At 46.2% G+C, this 23519-nt stretch overlaps 1 pseudogene; it reads left to right on the top strand.

The window, feature by feature from the left end:
- The first annotated feature begins 846 nt into the window (after window positions 1–846).
- On the top strand, window positions 847–2002 carry LOC119282135 (annotated as a pseudogene).
- The last annotated feature ends 21517 nt before the right edge of the window (window positions 2003–23519 follow it).

Genomic DNA, 23519 nt, shown 5'->3' with positions numbered 1-23519 from the left:
TGTTGATGGTGTGCTTCTTTCTTCTTCTGATGCGACAGAGTACAGGAGTATTGTTGGTGGGCTCCAGTACTTGACGATCACGCGACCAGACATTTCCTATGCTGTTAACCGAGTCTGCCAGTATCTGCAGTCATCCCGTGACACTCATTGGTCTGCTGTTAAGCGGATTTTGCGCTATATTCGTTTCACGGTGGCTCATGGTTTGCATATTCGGCCGTCTGACTCTGGTTGTCTTTCAGCATATTCTGATGCAGACTGGGCTGGCAATCCGGATGACAGGCGATCCACGGGGGGTTATGCTGTCTTCTTTGGCTCTAACCTGATTGCCTGGAGTGCTCGGAAACAGGCTACTGTCTCGCGTAGCAGTACTGAGGCTGAGTATAAGGTTGTGGCCAATGCCACATCAGAGATCATCTGGGTACAGTCCTTGCTTCAGGAGTTAAGTATACCCCAATCACAGCCTCCTGTTCTTTGGTGTGATAACATCGGTGCTACATACCTTTCTGCAAATCCGGTATTCCATGCCCGAACGAAACACATTGAAGTTGACTATCACTTTGTGCGTGAACGTGTCTCTCAGAAGCAACTACAGATCAAGTTTATTTCTTTCAAGGATCAACTTGCTGACATCTTCACCAAGCCATTGCCTTTGCCACAGTTTGAGACTTGCAGGCGCAATCTTACCCTTCTAGATTCATTAGAAAGTGGCTAAGATTGAGGGAGGGTGTTAGACTGTATTTACATGTGTATATTGTAACGTTGTATACCACCTCATTATATATATATGTGATAGGCCACCCCTAGAGGGTTGTGCCGGTTCCCCCCAAAGCCTATTGTCTTACACACACACAGCCGACAGGATGAGGATGCGCTCACGCGCTCTGCTCGTCCTCCTCCTCTGCTCTCTCCTCGCCTGCGCGGCCAACGCCGAGCCCTCTCCGGACCCGACGTACAAGGACTGCCACCCAGGCGACAATGCGGCGCTGCTCGCCGTCAAGGCCGCCCTCGGGGAGGCCTACCACTTCGCGTCCTGGACGCCCGACAGCCCGTGCTGCGACTGGTACGACGTCACCTGCGACCACTTCACCGGCCGCGTCGTCGGCCTCGCCGTCTTCCAGGACGCCAACCTCACGAGCACCATCCCCAGCGCCCTCGCCGGCCTCCCCCACCTGCAGGACCTCACCCTGCGCCACCTCCCGGCGCTCTCGGGCCCCATACCGCCGGCCATCGGCAAGCTCTCCAACCTCTCCAGCCTCCGCATCTCCTGGACGGCCGTGTCGGGCCCCGTGCCGTCCTTCCTGGGCGCGCTCAAGAAGCTCACCTTCCTCGAGCTCTCCTTCAACTCGCTCAGCGGCGCCATTCCGGCGTCGCTGGGGACCATCTCCAACCTGTCCGGCATCAACCTCAGCCGCAACCGCCTCACCGGCGCCATCCCCCCGATGTTCCTCAGCAAGTTTGCGGACCAGGTCTACCTCTGGCTGTCGCACAACAACCTCACGGGACCAGTCCCGGCCGGGTTCGCCTCCGTGAACTTTGCGCACCTCGACCTGTCGCGGAACGACCTGACCGGCGACGCGTCGGGCCTCTTCGGCCGCGGGAAGGAGTTGCAGTACATCGACCTGTCCCGCAACACCTTCGATTTCGATCTCTCAGGCGTGGTGCTCCCGGAGCAGCTCTACTTCGTCGACGTGAGCCACAATGCCATCCATGGCAGCATCCCGGCGCAGGTCGCTAACTTGTCCAACCTGTAGTTCTTCAACGTCAGCTACAACAGGCTCTGCGGCCCCGTGCCGACCGGCGGGAACATGGCGAGGTTCGATCTCTACAACTTTCAGCACAACAAGTGCCTCTGTGGTGCTCCCCTCCCTGCATGCAAGAAATAGATGAAACATTATACGGTGGGTTTTGTGTCGATCAATTCGACTAATGTCTCTCTGGATTGAGAGTTGTACTGAAATAAAGTCAAGATGGTTATGTATGGCGGTGAAGACGTCATCATATTCATCTCGTGTAGTGCAAAGATCCTTGATGGTTTGACCAAGATCTTTTTACAAGATCGGCCGAGCGTGAGCTGTCTGATTTGACGCATCGAGCGGCCGAGCGTTACCATTGACCAGTGCAACACATGCCTTGTTCACTGGTGGAAAAACAGGCTTCTGTCCAGCCCCATAAGTCGCGAAGCTGTAGGAACCGCGACTAATGGGACCTTTAGTCGCGGTTCTGGAGGTGAACCGCGACCAAAGGCCTGGGCCCAGGGCGCTCGGTGGCCAGCTGGCGCACGTGAGGGTCTTTAGTCGCGGTTGGCCAGGACAACCGCGACTAAAGGCCTTCAGGCACCTTTAGTCACGGTTTGCCAGGCCAACCGCAACTAAAGCCCCTCCCCTATATATACCCATCCAGCAGCCAACACTTAGCCATTTGGAGCCATTCTCTTCACAAGTGGGTGTAGGTTTGCTTTTGGTTCCTCTTATGCACATAAGGTGTTTGATGAAATGCCCCAAGAGCATGAAACAAACATGACATGAAGTGTTGGAGCCACACTCCTCGATCGCGGTTAGCAACTTGATGAACCTTTGATGTGTCATTGATAAAATATGCATGTGTGCAGTTCATTGTTTAATTTATATTGTTTGTAGCTAGTTAGTTTAACAAATGCATGATGGTTAATTATATATTTTATATTATAATAATGCAGATGAATCGGCAATGGATGTACGGTAACCGACTCTCCGGCGAGTTCACTACGGGTTTGAAAGATTTCCTCGTAGTGGCTAATGCGAACAAGCAGGGGGGTTTTGTTATCTTGTCCATGTGTTATCTGTAAGAATCAGAAGGGTTACTCTTCCTCAAGAGATGTTCACATGCATCTGCTTCGGCACGGTTTCATGCCAAGCTATAATTGTTGGACCAAGCATGGAGAAAGAGGGGTTATAATGGAAGAAGATGAAGAAGGGGATGATTTCATCGATGAAAGCTATCTTGCTCATTTCGGTGATACTTTCATGGAGGATGCTGAAGGTGAAGGGGAAGGTGAAGAAGAGGCACGTGATGATCCCGTTGATGATCTTGGTCGGACCATTGCTGATGCACGGAGACGCTGCGAAACTGAAAAGGAGAGGGAGAATTTGGATCGCATGTTAGAGGATCACAGAAAGGCGCTGTACCCCGGATGCGATGATGGTCTGAAAAAGCTGGGCTGCACACTGGATTTGCTGAAATGGAAGGCAGAGGCAGGTGTAGCTGACTCGGCATTTGAAAACTTGCTGAAAATGTTGAAGAATATGTTTCCAAAGGATAACGAGTTGCCCGCCAGTACGTACGAAGCAAAGAAGGTTGTCTGCCCTCTAGGTTTAGAGGTTCTGAAGATGCATGCATGCATCAACGACTGCATCCTCTACCGCGGTGAATACGAGAATTTGAATGAATGCCCGGTATGCACTGCATTGCGTTATAAGATCAGAGGCGATGACCCTAGTGACGATGTTGAGGGCCAGAAACCCAGGAAGAGGGTTCCCGCCAAGGTGATGTGGTATGCTCCTATAATACCACGGTTGAAACGTCTGTTCAGGAACAAAGAGCATGCCAAGTTGTTGCGATGGCACAAAGAGGACCGTAAGTCGGACGGGGAGTTGAGACACACCGCAGATGGAACGCAATGGAGAAAGATTGACAGATGGTTCAAAGATTTTGCAGCTGACGCAAGGAACATAAGATTTGCTCTAAGTACGGATGGCATGAATCCTTTTGGCGAGCAGAGATCCAGCCATAGCACCTGGCTCGTGACTCTATGCATCTACAACCTTCCTCCTTGGTTGTGCATGAAGCGGAAGTTCATTATGATGCCAGTGCTCATCCAAGGTCCGAAGCAACCCGGCAACGACATCGATGTGTACCTAAGGCCATTAGTTGATGAACTTTTACAGCTGTGGGGTGGTGTCCGTGTGTGGGATGAGCACAAACAAGAGGAATTTGACCTACGAGCGTTGCTTTTCGTAACCATCAACGATTGGCCTGCTCTTAGTAACCTTTCGGGACTGTCAAATAAGGGATACAATGCATGCACGCACTGCTTACATGAGACTGAAAGTGTACATTTGCCAAATTGTAAGAAGAACGTGTACCTTGGGCATCGTCGATTTCTTCCGAAAATTCATCCAGTAAGAAAGAAGGGCAAGCATTACAACGGCAAGGCAGATCACCGGCCGAAGCCTGCGGAACGCACTGGTGCTGAGGTATTTGATATGGTCAAGGATTTGAAAGTCATCTTTGGAAAGGGTCCTGGCGGACAATCAGTTCTGAAGGGAGCTAACGGGCACGCAGCCATGTGGAAGAAGAAATCTATATTCTGGGAGCTAGAATATTGGAAAGTCCTAGATGTCCGCTCTGCAATCGACGTGATGCACGTTACGAAGAATATTTGCGTGAACCTCCTAAGCTTCTTGGGCGTGTATGGGAAGACAAATGATACAAAGGAAGCACGGCAGGACCAGCAACGTTTGAAAGACCCTGATGACCGGCATCCGGAATGGTTTCAAGGTCGTGCCAGCTACGCTCTGACCAAAGAAGAGAAGGTCATCTTTTTTGAATGCCTGAGCAGTATGAAGGTCCCGTCTGGATTCTCGTCCAATATAAAGGGAATAATAAACATGGCGGAGAAAAAGTTCCAAAACCTGAAGTCTCACGACTGCCACGTGATTATGACGCAATTGCTTCCGATTGCTTTGAGGGGGCTCCTGCCGGAAAATGTTCGAGTAGCCATTGTGAGTTTATGTGCATTCCTCAATGCAATCTCTCAGAAGGTAATCAATCCAGAAGTTCTACCACGGTTACAGAACGATGTGATCCAATGCCTTGTCAGTTTCGAGTTGGTGTTCCCGCCATCCTTCTTCAATATTATGACGCACCTCCTGGTTCACCTAGTCGAAGAGATTTTCATTCTCGGTCCTGTATTTCTACACAATATGTTCCCCTTCGAGAGGTTCATGGGAGTATTAAAGAAATATGTTCGTAACCGTGCTAGGCCAGAAGGAAGCATCACCAAGGGCTATGGAAATGAGGAGGTAATTGAGTTTTGTGTTGACTTTGTTCCTGACATTAAGCCGATTGGTCTTCCTCGATCGCGGCACGAGGGGAGACTAAGTGGAAAAGGCACGATCGGAAGGAAATCAACGATATGTATGGACGGCCATTCTCTGACTGAAGCACACCACACTGTACTGACCAATTCCAGCTTGGTGGCTCCGTACTTTGAGAAACACAAGAATATTTTACGCTCGGACAACCCGGGGAAGCCTGAATCCTGGATTAGGAAGGCCCACATGGAGACTTTCGGCAGTTGGTTGAGAAAACATTTAATGAATGACAATGATGTTGTAGATCAGCTGTACATGTTGGCCAAGACCTTATTAACGCAATGAGGGATGCTCAACAGGGGAAGATCAAGTTCAACAGAGAGAACGACGCGCTGACAAAAGCCCTCGGGAATCCTGAACACGGAGGACGTGTACGAGGCATGGGGCACATTCCGTGGAAAATAGGGTTCCCCCAGAACGATGACCCGTACGGTTACAGAAGCCGTAAGAGAAAGATGGATCGGGAAGCAGATGTTGTGGCGCGGTTGGCATCGGAAATGGATGTGATGAAGAAAACCATGAGTGTACTAGTAGCCGAAAGAGATGCAGCTCGGGTGCAGCATGAAGATCATCCAGCGGATCTCGGAAGCCAGCAGCGGAGAAGCAGCGTGGCTTCCACGGAGGCCCCACCGGCTGGTGCAGATGCACCGACGATCGAAATTACTGCACCGGAGCCTCTGGTGGTCGAAATTACTGCACCGGAGCCTCTGGTGGTCGAAATTACTTCACCGGAGCCTCCTCGCTACCCCGTGGACGATATAAAGGAGATGAAAGAATGTCATCTGTATTATCCTATCGGGAACATGTCCATGAAGGTAGCCATCGGCAGTGCTTTACCAGGTTTACCTGGAGCACTCCACCACAACAACCCCATTCAAGATGGCTATGCTCGTGTCACGGTGGAGGACATAGTCCAAGGGTTTGACGACCTGGAGATTGACATTGCTACACCTGAAGGGGAGAAAAGACTTGGAGATGTCAAGCGCCATTTCATTCTATGGCAAAAGAAGTTTATCAAGTTTCCAGGCGAGGCGCCAAGGACAACAAGTCCACCCCCCTACGGTGGTGGTGGTGGCGGTGGCGGTGGTGGTGGTGGTGGTGGTGGTGGCGGTTCACCTACACCTCCGTCACGTCAGCCGACGCCGCCCCCCAGTCCACAACGTCCGGCGGGTGATCAGCCGCCGCCCCCCAGTCCTTGTCCGGCGGGTGATCAGACGCCGCCCCCCAATCCACCTCCGGCAAAGAAGCAGAAGCAGTCCTGGATTATTAACCCGGACCCTTATGTACCTAAGACCACAAAGGTACCGGAGCCATCACTGAAGCCTCTCCCCACAAGGCCTTGGGAACGTAGTGCCGAGGAAGTCGACGCGGCCGCGGCTGCTGATTTGGAGAAATGGAAGGCGGACTACAAGAAGAAAAGAGAGCCCGAGCCCAAGCCAGTATTTTCTGATGAGCAAAAGAAGTGGGCTAAGTCATTTTTGAGCACACCGTCCCAAGCCGCGAAGAATCTGCCTAACGACTATGCACGTGAACTTCGCAGGCAGGCACTCATGTTCAAGGAGAACAAAGAGCGGGAGAAGGCCGAAAGTAAAAAAAGCGGGAAACAAGTTGCCCAGCTCGGGGAACAAAGTAAACAATCGATTGCCCCGCTTATAGTGGAAGCCTTCTGTCCGGATGCCCACGAGATCATACAAGCTGCGGCAGCACAGGGATTGACTGTAACGAGTGCCAGAGAACAAGCGGCCAACTTAGGTATTACTCTTCGTGAACTGTTAGGCCTTGATGAGGCGCCAGTGAAGGAGGTAGTAATTACATATGTCAAGAATGGGCCTCTCGTCGAGCCTGCGCAGGAAAAGGATCTACCTCCACAAATGAAACGTCTGCTGAAATGGTACAAGGGTTACATAAAAAATAAAAACGCCAAAGAATATATTTATGCGGAAGTTAGACATGAGCATCACTTCAAACATTACTATGTACAAATTGAACTGAGTGAATTGTTCCAGCTTTTCAATCTGCGCGAGCTCGATAAATCTATCATCAGTTGCTACGTTCTGTAAGTGATTTATTAATTTCTACCCCATCTCGTTCATATTGCCTGCACTATATATATGTCCTAACTATATTGTTGTGTCCGCTATTATACATGCAGAATGAAGATTAAGGAATGCAGAGTAAGGAACATCCATGATGTTGGGTTCATTGACCCACACATCGTTAATGGACATGTGTTGGAGCGTCACCCCGCCGACGTGGAGGCAGACCTGTGGCACTTTCTTACAAAGCAGGAACTCAAAAGTGATATTCTATTTCCTTACCATTTTGAGTGAGTGTTTCTATCTTGAGCACATTCTCTTTTGTTTACTCCATGCATGGTATGTGGCCGGCTAATCGATGAGTTATGCATGACGTACTGTGCATGTATCGTGTCCGCAGGTTCCACTGGATTCTGCTAGTAATTAAAGTTAACACCTCAGAATGTCTCGTCCACGACTCTGTGAATATGGATCCAAAGCTTTGGGGCGGCATGAGAAGAATGCTGCAGAAGTAATTATTTTCATTCATTTGCGCTCTATATCGATCGGCCTATTTCGTTCATTTCCTAATATCAAGTAACTAATTAATAACTCTCTTGTTCATTTAATTTTCTTTGCCTCGTAGGGTTTGGAGACGGTTCGTAGATACAAAGGTCGGTGAATTCAAAAAAGAGCTAGAATTCAAAATGTTAAAGGCTAAGAATGCTGGGGATATTCAGCCACCGGAGACCAATCTATGTGGATACTATGTCTGTGAGATGATCCGGAGATACACCTCTGAGCGGATTCCGAGTGATACCAATGCTCAGAGGAATAACCTCCGGTGGATGCTTAGTCCAGAAGCTCGCTTCCGACCACTTCAAGAGGAACTAGCTGGATGGTTCAGCAGGGAAGTCCTCCATCCTAAAGGAGAACACTATTACGAGGACGTAGAACTTTATATGCATTAAATCATGTATGGAAACTTGTTCAAAATTGTATATGGTCATCCGATGATATTGAATATATATTGTATATTCCTCTTGAATTCTTTTTGGTTCTAATTTCAAATTTATTTGAAATTGTACATTCATATGCATGTATGTAGTACCGTAGAATATATGAAACTCCTTCAAAATTAAAATAAAGCACAAAAGAAATAAAACAATACAAATTAAACAGAAAACAGGTTTAGGGGGGGCTAAAACCCTAAACCTGCGGCGGCCTTTAGTCGTGGTTGGCCAGAAGAACCGCGACTAAAGGTCCTCCGCCCCGACGGCCGCCTGGCGCCCACGTGGACGGGCCTTTAGTCGCGGTTCTTAAGGAGCCGCGACTAAAGGTGGGGGGCTTTAGTCGCGCTTATTTGGTCGCGGTTGCGCAACCGCGACTAATGGCAGTTGCGAACCGCGACCAAAGGCCTTTTTTCCACCATTGGTTGTTCTTGCAACTCACATCTTGTTGCAGAATTTTTGCAACAGACGCCTTGCTGCAGTTTTTTTTCAACAGAAATTTTGCTGCAGATTCTTTTTAGAACTTTTCTGCAACAACCGTCTTGTTGTGGGTTTTTTTTTGCAATAGAGGATTTGCTGAAGGATTATATTTCTACAAAAACTAACCCGAGTCGCATCACAGTAGTCGTTTGCCGCCAAAATTTACAACAACAATGCTGTGGTAGAAATAAGTGCTTGCACTTGCCTTTATGCTGCAGACCTGTGGCACGCAACGGAGGCGGCAGATGCATCGTGATTATCAGCCGGCTTGGAGCAATCATTTCCCTTTGACCAACGTCAAATTAATTTCCTTATTACCATGGATATGCAAGTTGATTGAATTTTGCAATTTTTGGAAAACACAAACAACAATTGGAATTTTCGAACATTTTTTCAGTAAGTCTAAGAAAAGTAGAAACCAAGAAGGTTTATTGAATTTCCTCAAACATTTTGCTGAAAGCAGGAACATTTTTTAAATTCCAAACAAATTTTGAAAGTGCGAACATTATTTGAAACTCCACAGAAATTTTTTGAATATGTGAATAAATTTTGGAAAAATTGTACTTTTTTGAATTTGTGAGAAAAGTTTGTAAACTAGAACATTTTTAAATTGTGAAACCTTTTGTAGGCGGCAACATTTTTTTAAGAGTAGAACACACCATAAGTCTTAAAAATATTCAGTGTGTGTCATATTAGTCCGAATACTATGAAGATGCATATATGGTCCTAAAAGTTTGCCAAGTGTGTTGTCCGCAGTCCTATCCACGCTGCATAAGTTTTGACTTGCATGGGGTGGGAGGTTGACTACTTCGATGTGACGCAACAAATCTTGCATCAGAAGGATCAATATCCATGCCTGACATTCCTATCCATGCTGCATCAGTTTATCGGCCATTTATCCCAGAAGGGTCCGTTTGGGAGTTGCTCGTTACTCGACATCCCTTAAATAGCCCCAATTTTTTTAATGGTCCTGCATGACCATTCAAGGCACCATGCCAAGTTTTTTGAGTTTTCGGCTATTCTTTCACTTTCTGAATTTATTTTGGTGGAAAATGACCAATAAATGGTCGAACGTGACGCAAATTGCATATGGTGTCAGAATTCGTTCAAATCTATCATGGATACCTACCATGGGCAATTTCAGTTGCTTGCAAAAGCTGGGGTCATTTCATGCATGTCAAAAAAGACCATGTTCATGGTAGGTGAGAAGGGTCCATTCGGGAGCACTTCATTTCTCAACATCTCTAAAATGGCTCCATTTTCTTGGTATTGTATGGCCACTTCAAGGCGCAATGCCAATTTGTTTCAGTTTTCAACAAATCTTGCATTTTTAAGTTTTCGCCGAGAAATGGCCGGACATGACACAACTTCCATACGGTGTCCAAATTCATTTAAACTTGGCATACATGACTACCATGGGCATGCCCACATGCTTGCAAAAGTTGAGGTCAGTTCATGCATGTAGAAAAATATACCATGTTCAACAGAGGAAGTCGCGAGTAGGCCAAAATGGTCCATTTGAGAGTCTGTTCTTGTTCGTGGCCATGCATGGGAAAATTTGGCAAGTTTGAACACCTTTTCCAAAATTGGTAACAAATTTCCAACAATTGATGAAAAAATGTAACAAAAATTGGAAACAATTTACTATTTTAAGATATTATCAACTTTTTTTAAGCACAAGTACTTCTTAAAATCGGTGAACAATATATTCGAGAACATGATTTCTTTTCAAATTGCAAAATATTTTTAAAATTCTAAAAATATTTGAAAACAAGAACATTTAGGGTATTCCAAACAAATTTCCTTTTTTGAAAAAGTTTCAAAAAGAACTATAAAGTTTGAAAAGGAAAAAATTGAATTACCAAAAAAAGAAAAAAAAGAAAAATAGAAAAACTATTTACGCGTTGGCCTAACTAGGCAACGTCATCAATCGGGGGAAAACCCTATTTGACGCTTATTACGTCAAACAATTGTTGTTTCCCATGTACCCAATCGATACGAGTGAACATGGGCTAGCCCATTTTAATCTGTTCCTTGTCTTGCAGATGCCGGTTTTGGGAACCTCTAGAGAATTCCAGCCTGGTTTTTACCGGTTTGGGAACGTTTAAGAAGGTTCATGAATTTTTTTTTGGTTTTCAATGTCACAAAGTTTAAAAAATGTTCAACATATTTATTTATTTTATTAATTTTTTTCAAATGAGTTCAAAAAATGGTTGCGTTTTAAACACCTCAGAGTTTCAAAATTGTTTGTGTTTTCAAAAGAAATTTGAAATTATAAAGTCTCATTTTTTAAAGAAAAATCGGAGTTTAAAAATGTGTTCCACGGTTCGGAAAATTTGTCTGCACTTTCATAATTTTCTTTACAATTTCGAAAAATATTAGCATTTAAAAAAAGTCACGTTCAAATTTCCAAAAAAAAGTTCAAATATGTCGCTGCTCATAGTTCTTAAATCTCTGCGCAGTTATTTAGTCAAGAAAGCTCGCTCATCCTAGTGGTTCTGCTTGTTTATCTGTTTGCGGAAGGTCCTGGTCACTTGGCGCCCTCTCAGCCATTCACTATGTGTCGCGCTCTGGGCGCTCCCTCCGGATTTTGTTTTTTTTCGCACGCGTTTTCGGCTTTTTAAACGGGTTTTTTTGGGTTTTCGACTTTTTGGTTTTCCGCCGGTCTTCCCTAGCTTTTCGACCAAAAAAAATTCACAAAAAATGTATTTTTTTCGTTCGCAAGAGTCACGGTGTTGCTTCCGCGAGAGGGCACAGTTTTTCTTTTGCGAGAGTCACGGTCGTGCATCTCGAAAATGAAAAAAAACACGTATTCTGTTTTTTTCCTTTCGTGAGAGTCATGGTTCTACTTCCTTGAGGGGCACGGTAGTGCTTTCGCGAGAGTCATGGTCGTGCCTCTCGAAAACGAAAAAAAATGTGTTTTCTATTTTTTTTTCTTTCGCGAGAGTCGCAGTTTTGCTTCCGCGAGAGGCATGGTTATGGTTCCACGAGAGACACGGCCGTGCCTCCTCGGAAACGAAAAAAACACGTTTACAATTTTTTTTTCTTTCGCGAGAGTCACGGTTTTGCTTCCGCGAGAGGCACGGTTGTGATTTCGTTAGAGGCACGGGCGTGCCTCTTTCGAAAAGGGAAAAACACATTTTCTCTTTTTTTCACGAGAGTCGCGGTTTTGCTTCCACGAGAGGCGCGATTGTGATATCGCCAGAGGCATTGGCGTGCCTCTTTCAGAAAGGGAAAAAACCCATGCTCCTGGTTCGGTTTTTTGTCCGGTTTTTTCATGAAAAAAAAGTTCGTCAAAACCTATCAACACGGGATCTAGTTTTGAAGATCTCAATGCGAGGAATTCAACGGCGAGAGCGGTTCGAGATTTGGACACACGGTTTAAGAGATAAAATGTTTTGAATAAACAGATCTACGAAAAAAGGGAAAACTCACAGGTTGCGACAAGTGGCGCACATGCAACGTGCCACTTGTCGCAGCCTGGGGAGTTGGAGTGATCTTCGCAACGAGTACTCCTTAACTAGTGATTTCGTTCTTATGAAGGGGTAATGACAGATCTGGTCCGTCAATGTGTTTAGGGGGTTGTACCGAAGAAGAAGTGTTTTTATTTTATTTTTTATTTCTTTTTCCAATTCATTGTTTTTTTAAATATTAATGCTCTTAATTTTATTTAAAATTTCATAAAATGTTCATTTTTTCAATTTTGTTCATAAATTGAAAAAATATCACATTTTTAGAAAAAGTAAAAGAAATTAGAAAAATGTTCGTGTCCAAGATTGTTCAGAATGATACAACATGAACATTTTTTGAAAAGTATGGACAAAATTTTGAAAACCAACAATTTTTGGAAAACACAAACAACAATTGGAATTTTCGAACAGCTTTTCAGTAAGTCCAAGAAAAATAGAAACCAAAAAGGTTTATTGAATTCCCTCAAACATTTTGCTGAATTTGTGAACCAATCATTGAAAGCAGGAACATTTTTTAAATTCCAAACAAATTTTGTAAGTGTGAACGTTATTTGAAACTCCACGGACATTTATTGAATATGTGAATAAATTTTGGAAAAATTGTACTTTTTTGAATTTGTGAGAAAAAATTGTAAACTAGAACATTTTTTAAATTGTGAAACTTTTTGTAGGCGACAACATTTTTTTAAGAGTAGAAAAAAATCACGTTAGTGGGGTGTGTGGCAGCTGGCTGTATGCGTTGGTCAGGCTATTTAAGCAGAGGTGAGGGCCGTGAGGGCGTCTGGGGGGGGCTCGAGATGTAGTCGTGTGTGTTCGCGTGTGTTCTCAGCCACGGTGTGTTGCCGAGCCTCAGTTTGTGCTGAAGAAAAGAAATCTCCGTTCGTGCGGCGAGGCGTTTGTGCGCCGAGAAAAAAAATAGTGTGCTTCTTCTTCCACCTTCGTCTGAGCAAGTGAGAGAGAGAGAGTTGTGTGAAACGTATTAGGAAGCGTTGAATCCTTTTGCTCGGGCCGCACTTGTATATATAGAAACAATGTCGTGGCTTACAAGACGAGATCGAGAGAGATCGCTCTTTATAGAGAATGATCGTTACAGGAGGATAACAGAAGAAGAAATAGAGAAGGGTACAAGGTTTAAACAAGATATCTATCCCTATACAACTCTATCTCTAACTAACTATTCCAACACTCCCCTCAATCTTAACCTTGTGAAACTTTGCTAAGGTTGTACTTGAACTCGTCCAACCTTCTCATGGTGAGAGGTTTTGTAAATCCATCAGCAAGTTGATCTTCAGTAGGTATAAAGATAATGTCCAGTAGCTTTCGAGCTACTCTTTCTCTGACAAAATGAAAGTCAACTTCAATGTGTTTTTTGCTTGCATGAAAGACCGGATTGGCTGAGAGATAGGTTGCACCAATATTGTCACACCATAACCTCGCAGCCTATGGAGCTTTAATTCCAAGCTCATAGAGTAGTGTCTGTATCCACATTACTTCAGCCCTAGCATTTGCTAAGGCCTTGTATTCAACTCTTGTACTTGACCTAGGAACGGTTGCTTGCTTTCTTGCACTCCAAGACACAAGATTTGTTCCCAGAAAAACAGCAAAACCACCTGTGGACCTTCTATCATCAGCACATCCTGCCCAGTCTGCATCAGAGTATGCAGTAACAAGCATAGACAATGACTTGGTAATCTGAAGTCCAAGACCTTCTGAATATTTAAGGTACCTCAAAATCCTTTTTACTGCAGTCCAGTGAGTTGTTCTAGGTACATGCAAATATTGACATACCTTATTCACAGAGTAAGAAATATCAGGACGAGTAAGGGTCAAATATTGTAAAGCACCAACAACACTTTTGTATTTTGTTGCATCTTCTGGTCCAAGTGCCTCTCCACTTTCAACTATAAGTTTTTCTGAAGTTGAAATTAGTGTACTCACAGGTTTACAATTTTCCGATCCTACTCTCCTGAGTATGTCAGTAGTGTATTTTTCCTGTGTAAGAAGTATAGCATATTTTATCTGATTAACTTCTATGCCAAGAAAATAATGAAGATCACTTAAGTCCTTGAGAGCAAACTCCAACTTTAGATCTTTAAGCAAACAAGTGGTAGCATGTGCACTTGAACTAGCCATAATTATATCATCAACATAGACAAGCACAAATATAGTGATATTATCTCTATGACAAAAGAACAATGGGGTATCTACTTTAGATGGTCTAAACCCAAGTTGTTGTAGTTGCATGTTCAATCTTGAGTACCAAGCTCTCGGGGCTTGTTTCAAACCATACAAAGTTTTATCCAACTTACAGACATAGTGTGGTGCACTTTGGTCCTCATATCCTAGTGGTTGCCGCATGAACACTTCTTCCTCAAGAACACCATGAAGAAACACGTTCTGAACATCTAGCTGTCGTAAACTCCATCCTCTAGAAAGAGCAACAGACAATACAAGTCGAATAGTAGCTGACTTAACAACATGACTAAATGTATCTTCATAATCAATACCAAACCTCTGTTTGAAACCTTTGGCAACTAGTCTAGCCTTGTATATGTCTATGCTTCCATCAGATTTTCTCTTTATTTTGTATACCCATTTACAATCAATGACATTGTGACCCCGCCTTGGTGGTACTAGATGCCATGTTTTATTTTTCATGAGTGCATCATATTCATGATCCATGGCTTCTTTCCAATCTTTATGTGCAAGAGCATCATGCAAATGAGTTGGTTCACCAATACTACTGAGAAAAGCACGTTTAACTTTGTCATACCTGACCGTACCATCAGTGTATTCTTTTGCTTTGATAATACCTGACTGTGAATGAGTGTGTCGTCGAGGAGGTTGATGAGTTGTTGGTGTTGTAGGCGCAGAAGATCCCGGTGCAGGAGATGTTGTAGGATCCTGCGCAGAGGATCCCGACTCCGGTTCCGAGAAGGATTCGTGCGTAGAATGTGCACAGGGGCCCAGCGCGTGATCCGAGGGCGATCCTGGTCCCGCAGGTCCCGTAGGCGCCCCACTGTTGATGCTGTCGGTGGCTGGCTCGATCTGCTGGTTCCCAGCGTGTTGCGCACCGCGTAGAGACACGATCTCTCCCGCGCGTGGGCTGGCGCGTCGGTTGGCGGGGTCCACCAGGTGGAGGCTGTCGGCCACAACTGTGTCAGGACGAGATGGGCCCGCGCTGGCGTGCGCCTGATTTGCTGCATGCCGATCTGCGTCGGATCTCACAACAAGAGAGGCAGGGCTGATGCTCGGATCAGCGCCGGATCACACGGCGCTGCTGCCAGGTGAATCAGCTCCGTTTTCTGCGCCATTCTTGTCCTGTTCTGCACACATAAGATGACGCCCCAATCTTGCACACACATCATCAGAACCACTATTTTTGACGGAATTTTGCACATAGTCAGTTTTATTTAATTCACCCCCGTGATCTGGAAGAAGTGCTATCTCAGCTTGAAGAAGGGCTCTGGCGTTTGGATGAAGTTTGGCAAACGGAAAAAGAGTTTCATCAAAAACAACATCTCGAGAAATATAAATCCGTCCAGTTGCAACTTCTAGACATTTGTATGCTTTATGAAGATTGCTATAGCCAATAAAGACACATTGAGTTGAACGAAGCTCAAGTTTATGGCGATTGTATGGACGTAGATTGGGATAGCAAGCACACCCAAATATTTTGAGAGAATTGTAGTCGGATTTTGGTGATATAACCGCTCCAATGGAGTGATGTTGCCAAATACTTTACTAGGGAGACGATTTATAAGATAGGTGGCAGTAATAAATGCTTCATCCCAATACTTGAGAGGCATAGACGCATGAGCAAGAAGGGATAGACCAACCTCAACAATGTCGATGTTTCCGCTCAGTGGAGGCGTTTTGTTGATGAGCATGAGGGCAAGACACATGATGTTCAATGCCTATGCTACGGAAGAAAGAGTTGAGCTTTTCGTACTCCCCTCTGAGGGAGTCCTGGATTAAGGGGTCCTCGGAAAGCCGGACTATACGCATATGCCGGACTGTTGGGCTATGAAGATACAAGATAGAAGACTTCAGATATGAAGATTCCTTTCTCTGTAACCGACTCTGTGTAACCCTAGACCCTCCGGTGTCTATATAAATCGGAGGGTTTAGTCCGTAGGACAAGAACAATCGTAATCATAGGCTAGCTTCTAGGGTTTAGCCTCTATGATCTCATGGTATATCAACTCTTGTAATACTCAGATCATCAAGAACAATCAAGAAGGAAGTAGGGTATTACCTCCATCGAGAGGGCCCGAACCTGGGTAAACATTGTGTCCCCCGCCTCCTGTTACCATTGCAAAGTTCGGGACCCCCTACCCGAGATCCGTCGGTTTTGACACCGACATTGGTGCTTTCATTGAGAGCTCCATTGCGTCATCATTGTAAGGCTTGATGACTCCTTCAATCATCTACAACAACGCAATCCAGGGTGAGATTTTTCTTCCCGGACAGATTTTCGTATTCAGTGGCTTCACACTGCCGGCCAACTCGCTTGGCCATCTGGAGCAGATCGACATCTACGCCCCTAGCCATCAGGTCAGGTTTGGAACGTTGAACTACACCGCCGACATCCGCGGAGACTTAATTTTCAACGGGTTCGAACCCATAACAGTTGCACCCTGCCGCCACGATGAACATGGCCTAAATCTATCATCGGACTATGCTCAAAAGATAGCACCTGTAACTACTCCGGCCCTAGATCCAGAGTAGAGTGCACCATCCGATGACGGGAATCTCAACCTCGCCACGGAATCCGCAGACTCAGCGGCGCTAGAGCCGAACACAGATCTGACCTCCAACGAGGCCTGTGTCATCGGAACCTTAGACTCATCTCCGGCCATAGGCTCCGAACCGCGTGTATCCGCACCCATCGAATCTGACCGAGCGCCGATCTTGGAGTTCAGCTCCGCGGACATCTTCCAACACTCACCCTAGGTGATGTGTTAAACTCATTAAAGTCTCTCTCCTTTTCAGGAAATTCTTTGCCGAACTATGTCCGGCTTGAGTGGGAAGCGTGATGGGGAACGTTGCGGAAAATAAAAATTTTCCTACGGTTTCACCAAGATCAATCTATGAGTTCATCTAGCAACGAGAGAGAGGAGTGCATCTACATACCCTTGTAGATCGAGCCGAAGCGTTCAAGAGAACGGCTCGTACTCGTCGTGATCCAAATCATCGGAGATCCTAGCGCCGAACGGACGGCACATCCGCGTTCAACACACGTATGGTCAGGGAGACGTCTCCTCCTTCTTGATCCAGCAAGGGGGAAGGAGAGGTTGATGAAGATCCAGCAGCACGACGGCGTGGTGGTGGATGCAGCAGCGATCTCGGCAGGGCTTCGCCAAGCGTCTGCGAGAGGGAGAGGTGTAGCAAGGGGGAAGGGAGGCGCCAAGTGCAAGGGTGCGGCTGCCCACCCTCCCCCCTCTTTATATAGAGCCCCTAGGGGGGCGGCGGCCCTAGGAGATGGGATCTCCTAGGGGGGCGGCGGCCAAGGGGGTGCCTTGCCCCTCAAGGCAAGTGGAGGCGCCCCCACCCTAGGGTTTCCAACCCTAGGCACAGGGGGGCCCAGGGGGGCGCACCAGCCCACCAGGGGCTGGTTCCCCTCCCACTTAAGCCCATGGGGCCCTCCGGGATAGGTGGCCCCACCCAGTGGACCCCAGGGACCCTTCCGGTGGTCTCAGTACAATACCGGTAACCCCCGAAACTATTCCCGATGGCCGAAACTTCACTTCCTATATATGATTCTTTACCTCCGGACCATTCCGGAAATCCTCGTGACGTCCGGGATCTCATCCGGGACTCCGAACAACTTTCAGTTTACTACATACTCATATCTCTACAACCCTAGCGTCACCGAACCTTAAGTGTGTAGACCCTACGGGTTCGGGAGACATGCAGACATGACCGAGATGCCTCTCCGGTCAATAACCAACAGAGGGATCTGGATACCCATGTTGGCTCCCACATGCTCTTAGATGATCTCATCGAATGAACCACGATGTCGAGGATTCAATCAACCATGTATACAATTCCCTTTGTCAATCGGTACGTTAGTTGCCCGAGACTCGACCGTTGGTATCCCAATACCTCGTTTAATCTCGTTACCGGCAAGTCACTTTACTCATATCGTAATGCATGATCCCGTGACCAGACACTTAGTCACATTGAGATCATTATGATGATGCATTACCGAGTGGGCCCAGAGATACCTCTCCGTCATACGGAGTGACAAATCCCAGTCTCGATTCGTGCCAACCCAACAGACACTTTCGGAGATACCCGTACACTAGTGCAGAACCGGGCAATAGCACCGGTTCGTAAGGCCCTTTAGTGCCGGTTCCATAACCGGCACTAAAGTGTGGGCACTAAAGGCCCCCCCTTTAGTACCGGTTCAGCACGAACCGGTGCTAAAGGGCAACCACATGGCACGAGCCAGCTCCGGGGCCCTGGAGCCCTTTTGTACCAGTTGGTAATACCAACCGGTACTATAAGGTTTGCGGTTTTTTTAGTTTTATGATTTCTTTTTCATTTAATTTTGTGTTTCCATTTTAATTCTTTTTCGTTTGCTGGTATTTTACGATACTACACATTGTACACGTTATGCATATATATATATATATATATATATATATATATATATATATATATAAATAGAATTTCTAGTAGAACCAATCATGCATATATATATCATCAATGTCTCACAAACCACCATATTAATTAATTCACACATACACAAATGTATAGCTATATACAATTTCTCCTACATATGCATGTTGCCTTCGGAGCCAGTGGCATTAGCCTAATTGGTGCCTTCGGAGCACGATGACAATTGGAAGTGGTTTTCATGGCGGCGGTAGCGGGTAATAGTATTCTCCCTTCGGATTTATGACCTGGTCGAGCAAAAATCCCGCTATTTCCTCTTGAAGTGCTTCTACGCGCTCCGTTTCTAGGAGCTTCTCCCGCACCTCTCTGAACTGTTAAGAAGGAGATCAATATGCATGTGTATTAGTTGTGTGACTAGATATCGATAATGGTGTAAAAATTGTGAATAGTGTTCTGACAAGCGTACCCATTCCTGTCTTTGAGATCTGCTCCTTTCGGACGCCATCATGTGAATGTTCTCGCAAACGCAGAATGCACACAGAGCAGTCCCCTGCGCCTGCTTCAGGGCCTTTACGAGAATGGAATTTGATCAGATAATAATTAATCAAGCATGATAATTAAAGAGATGGCAGCTAGCTAGCTAGCTAGTACTACTTAATTACTTACCTTGGGTCAAAACCATTGAAGCTTTTTTTTCCATTCGCCATCCGTGACACTGATGAACCTTGCCCAAGCCCTGCCCGCCGACAAAGAAAATGAATAAAGGGGTTATTAAATAGTTCATATCATGAAATGACGAACCAAATAGGCCGAGATATATAGTTAATAATGATTGAAATTACCTGTTGACTATCCCAAACAAGATGTTATAGTCAGTTTTAACTTTGAGTAGTGAGTCCAGTATTTCAACTGTTCCGGCGTCAACTTTAATGATACACAAGACCCAGTGAAATCTGCATGCACACACGTTTGCATGTCTTAATTAAGCGGGCGTATGTAAGCAAAAACATGTAGCTAGCTAGTAGGCAAAAACAGAGAATTCGTAGTACAAGACAGTGTGACTCACTGGAAGTTGTAAGGAAGTAGTATATCTTCATTGTATTTGAGGTGCTTCAAGAACTCTAGCATGTTGTCCTCTACGTCCTTTTGATGATGTGGATTTATCCGCCATGTGTATTCATTAACGGTGTTTGGGTCAATGAACCCAATGCCAAAGCGTCCACCTTTTCTCATTTCATACATCTTCATCCTGCATAATACCACAGAAAAGAATATAGTGAGGATAATTACAGGTTATGATTGATCAAAAGGATCACTACAGCTAGCTTGAGACTTAAATTACAGAAAGAAATCACTTACAGACAATAGCAACTGACGATAGATTTGTCGAGTGCGTCTTGATTGTATAACTGAAACAGTTCAGAATACTCAACGGATAGAGCTTTCTCATGGAAGTAATGCTCCTCCTTGACATTCACCATGAGGGACAATCAATTTGAAATCTTGGTAATGTTCATGTACCATTGATGCAATTCATACATTCTCGTTGGGAGGTTCTTGACCTTGTCTGGCTCGACCAAAGGTTGGCCCCGGACATATTTCCGTTTTATTTCATCCTCTCTAAGCACAGGCATGGGCTCGATCTCGAGGAGTTGTCCAACAGTGATGTTGAGAACTTCAGCCTGCATTATATGGTCCTTGGTTAATACCACATTGCCCACCTCGGGAACGTAAACTGTTTGCCCACAATAATATTGGGCGCGCGTACAGTCACGTGTTGTTGGCACAACAAGCGAGGGGATCGATTGCGCTCCCTGTTCTCCCAACTGGGGAATGGTTTTCCCGCATTTTTTGACAGTTGCTTGTTGTTTGCTCGATCCTGAGCTCGCCTCCTTACATAAACGTGCTCGATTTAACTTCTTGATGTGGCGCTCATAGTCTGTGTCAACAGGCTTGGGAGCTGGTGGTTGAGCCATACGAATGAAGTGGTCAATCGTTTCCTCAGGCACTTTCTCCCTTGGCAGCGGTGGCGGTTTCGGTGCAAAATGGGCTTCCACCTCGGCCTTCGATATGGCTGCGTTTTCCTCCTCGGACTTGTCATAAGGCCTCTGTCGAAGAGGCGTGAGGCTTGGACCATATTTATATCGCTTGCCTCCGCCTGTACTTCCTGTACTACCTCGACTCGTACCGCTACGCACCATAGCTGCGGGGTGTCTCTTCTGCGATTGCTGAGGCGGCGGAGACGGCTGACGGGGCTGAGTTGGACGAGGAGGAGTGGCCTGAAGCTGTGCCGGACATGGAGGAGTGGCCTGTGGTTGTGCCGAACTTGGAGGAGGAGTGGACGTCTGACGCTGTGGCGGACTTGGAGGAGGAGGAGTGGCCTGACACTTTGCCGGACTTGGAGGAGGAGTGGCCTGACACTTTGCCGGACTTGGTGGACTTGCAGGAGCGGGAGTCTGCTCACTCGGTGGTGGACTTCGACGAGGAGTCGGCTGACGCGGTGTCGGTGGCCTTCGAAAGATGATGCAATCCTTTTTCCATAGGATGATACGATGTTTGGCCTCTCCGAGAAAGCGCTCGTCGTCACCTCCAGGAATGTCAAGCTGTAGCTCCGAATATGGTGGGTCCACCACCTCATCAACCAAGACACGAGCATAGCCCGTTGGAATCGGGTTGCAATGGAAGGTTGCCTCGGGGGGATTTTTAAAAGCAACGGCGTCCACCTCCTTCATGGATATGTTCGTTATTTTGACGTGTAGCTCGCAGTTAGTGTTCTCCGTGATGTCATCCACGGGGTATCTACCCAGCATTGCGTCGTCCGGGGCGGAACCCACGCTGCTTCTCGGCATGGATGGGGCGGTGCTATCCAATGCTGGATCATTCGCTAGCTGCTGCAGCTGTTGAGACCCCCTTTGCTGGGTAAGTGAGTCGATCTGCTCCTGCTGCCGCTGGAATTTGACTGCCAATTCCGCTTGACTTGCTTCTAGGCCTTGAAGGCATTCATAGTCCCGCTTCCTCTGCTCCTCCTCCATCTTCCTCTTCTTCTCCTCCGCAATCTTCTTTCTCGCACGGGTTCTGTAGTCGGTGTTCCAGTCTGAAAACCCCTCATACCACGGAATAGCGCCCTTGCCTCGTGTTCTTCCCGGGTGTTCAGGATTTCCCAGGGCACGCGTAAGCTCGTCGTTCTCTCTGTTGGGCTGGAACACCCCCGATCGTGCCTCTTATATTGCAACAAGTATCGCATCGTCGGCTCCCTTCAGACTTGCCTTCGTCGAAACATTGCCTGTCTTCAGGTCCAACTCCCCCCCATGCGCATAGAACCAAGTCCTGCACCTGGGGGGGCAGCTCTTAGTAACCAGAGTGACACCTGCATCCTCCATCTCTTTCTCAGACTTATCCCACTTAGGCATTGCCACCGCATAGCCACCTGGCCCCAGCTTATGGAACTTATCATTTTTTCGGCATTCTTCTTGTTTATTCTCGACCGTTCCTTAGCTAATTCCGAATCCTTGAATTTCACGAAATCGTCCCAATGAGCACGTTGGTTCTCTAGTGTTCCCTCGAATACTGGAGTCTTCCTTCCTCCCTTGACGTACTTGTCCCATTCACGATTCTTGTGGTTCTTGAATGCAACCGCCATCTTCCTAAGAGCAGCGTCCTTGACTTTCTGCACATCTGCTTTTGTGAAATGATCTGGTAGGGTGAAATGTTCCATGAGAGTATCCCAAAGCAGATCTTTTTGATTCTTGTCGACAAAAGTAACATCTGGACGTGGCTTTGCTGGCTCTCTCCATTCTTGAAGTTTGATCGGGAGTTGGTCCTTCACAAGAACTCCGCACTGACAAACGAACTTGTCCGCAATCTTCTTAGGCGCTAATGGTTCGCCATTAGGTCTGACTGCCTCGATATTGTACTTTACGCCCTCCTTCAACTTTTTGTTCGGGCCTCGTTTCGTCCTTTTGCCTGAAGATTTTCTCGATCCGGATGGCTGAAAGAACAAAGATCGATTCGTTAATATATCTTCAAGTCATTTAAAACATGTGATGATCACCAGATGCCTGCTTATATAAATATACCTCACCGGTCTTTGTTGTTTCAGGACGATCAACATGTTCTTTGTCATCGTCATAATCGTAGTTCATGACTTCATCAATTCGGTCGTCGCGATCGAATATCATATCACCCTCTCCGGTGTTGTTTAGAAATTCGGAGCCGTCATAATCTTCTTCTTCATTCTGATCATCATCTGGCCCGCGTATCATATCGAACATGGTCTGTTCTCCCCCTTTGTCAGTATTGTCTGCCATAGCTTTTATTTAACTAATCCAAAAGAAATATAAGACAATTTAGTATTCAAATTACATCGTCTCGAATAATAGATATAATCTCGAATACATCGTCTAGAATAATAGATATAATCTCGAATACATCGTCTCGAATAATATATAATATTGAATAGTACATCACTGGCTAGGTAGCTAATTAAAGATCGAATACTACAGAAGAATCTAGGACACTCGCGGTTCCTGCGGCGCGAGCGGTGGACACCCAAAGAGAAGGAACCCTCACAGGATCATAGCTGAAGTGAGATCCCCGAAGAAACTGCCAGGTATTGGAGAACCTGCCGCCTTCTAACGCAACCATGTAGCGATGGACGTGCTCGTCCTCCTCCCTGACACGGCGACGTACCACCTCCGGCGGGGCCGGTCCCTCCGCATCGAAACTGGCCCACGCGAACGCCACCAAACAAGATCAGGGTCGACGACGGGACCCGGGGCCGGGTTCCTC

The sequence above is a fragment of the Triticum dicoccoides genome, chromosome 3B, assembly GCF_002162155.2.
Source record: "Triticum dicoccoides isolate Atlit2015 ecotype Zavitan chromosome 3B, WEW_v2.0, whole genome shotgun sequence".
NCBI lineage: Eukaryota > Viridiplantae > Streptophyta > Magnoliopsida > Poales > Poaceae > Triticum > Triticum dicoccoides.
The sequence above is the reverse complement of the archived record's forward strand: the minus strand, read 5'-3'. Positions and strand labels throughout refer to the sequence as shown.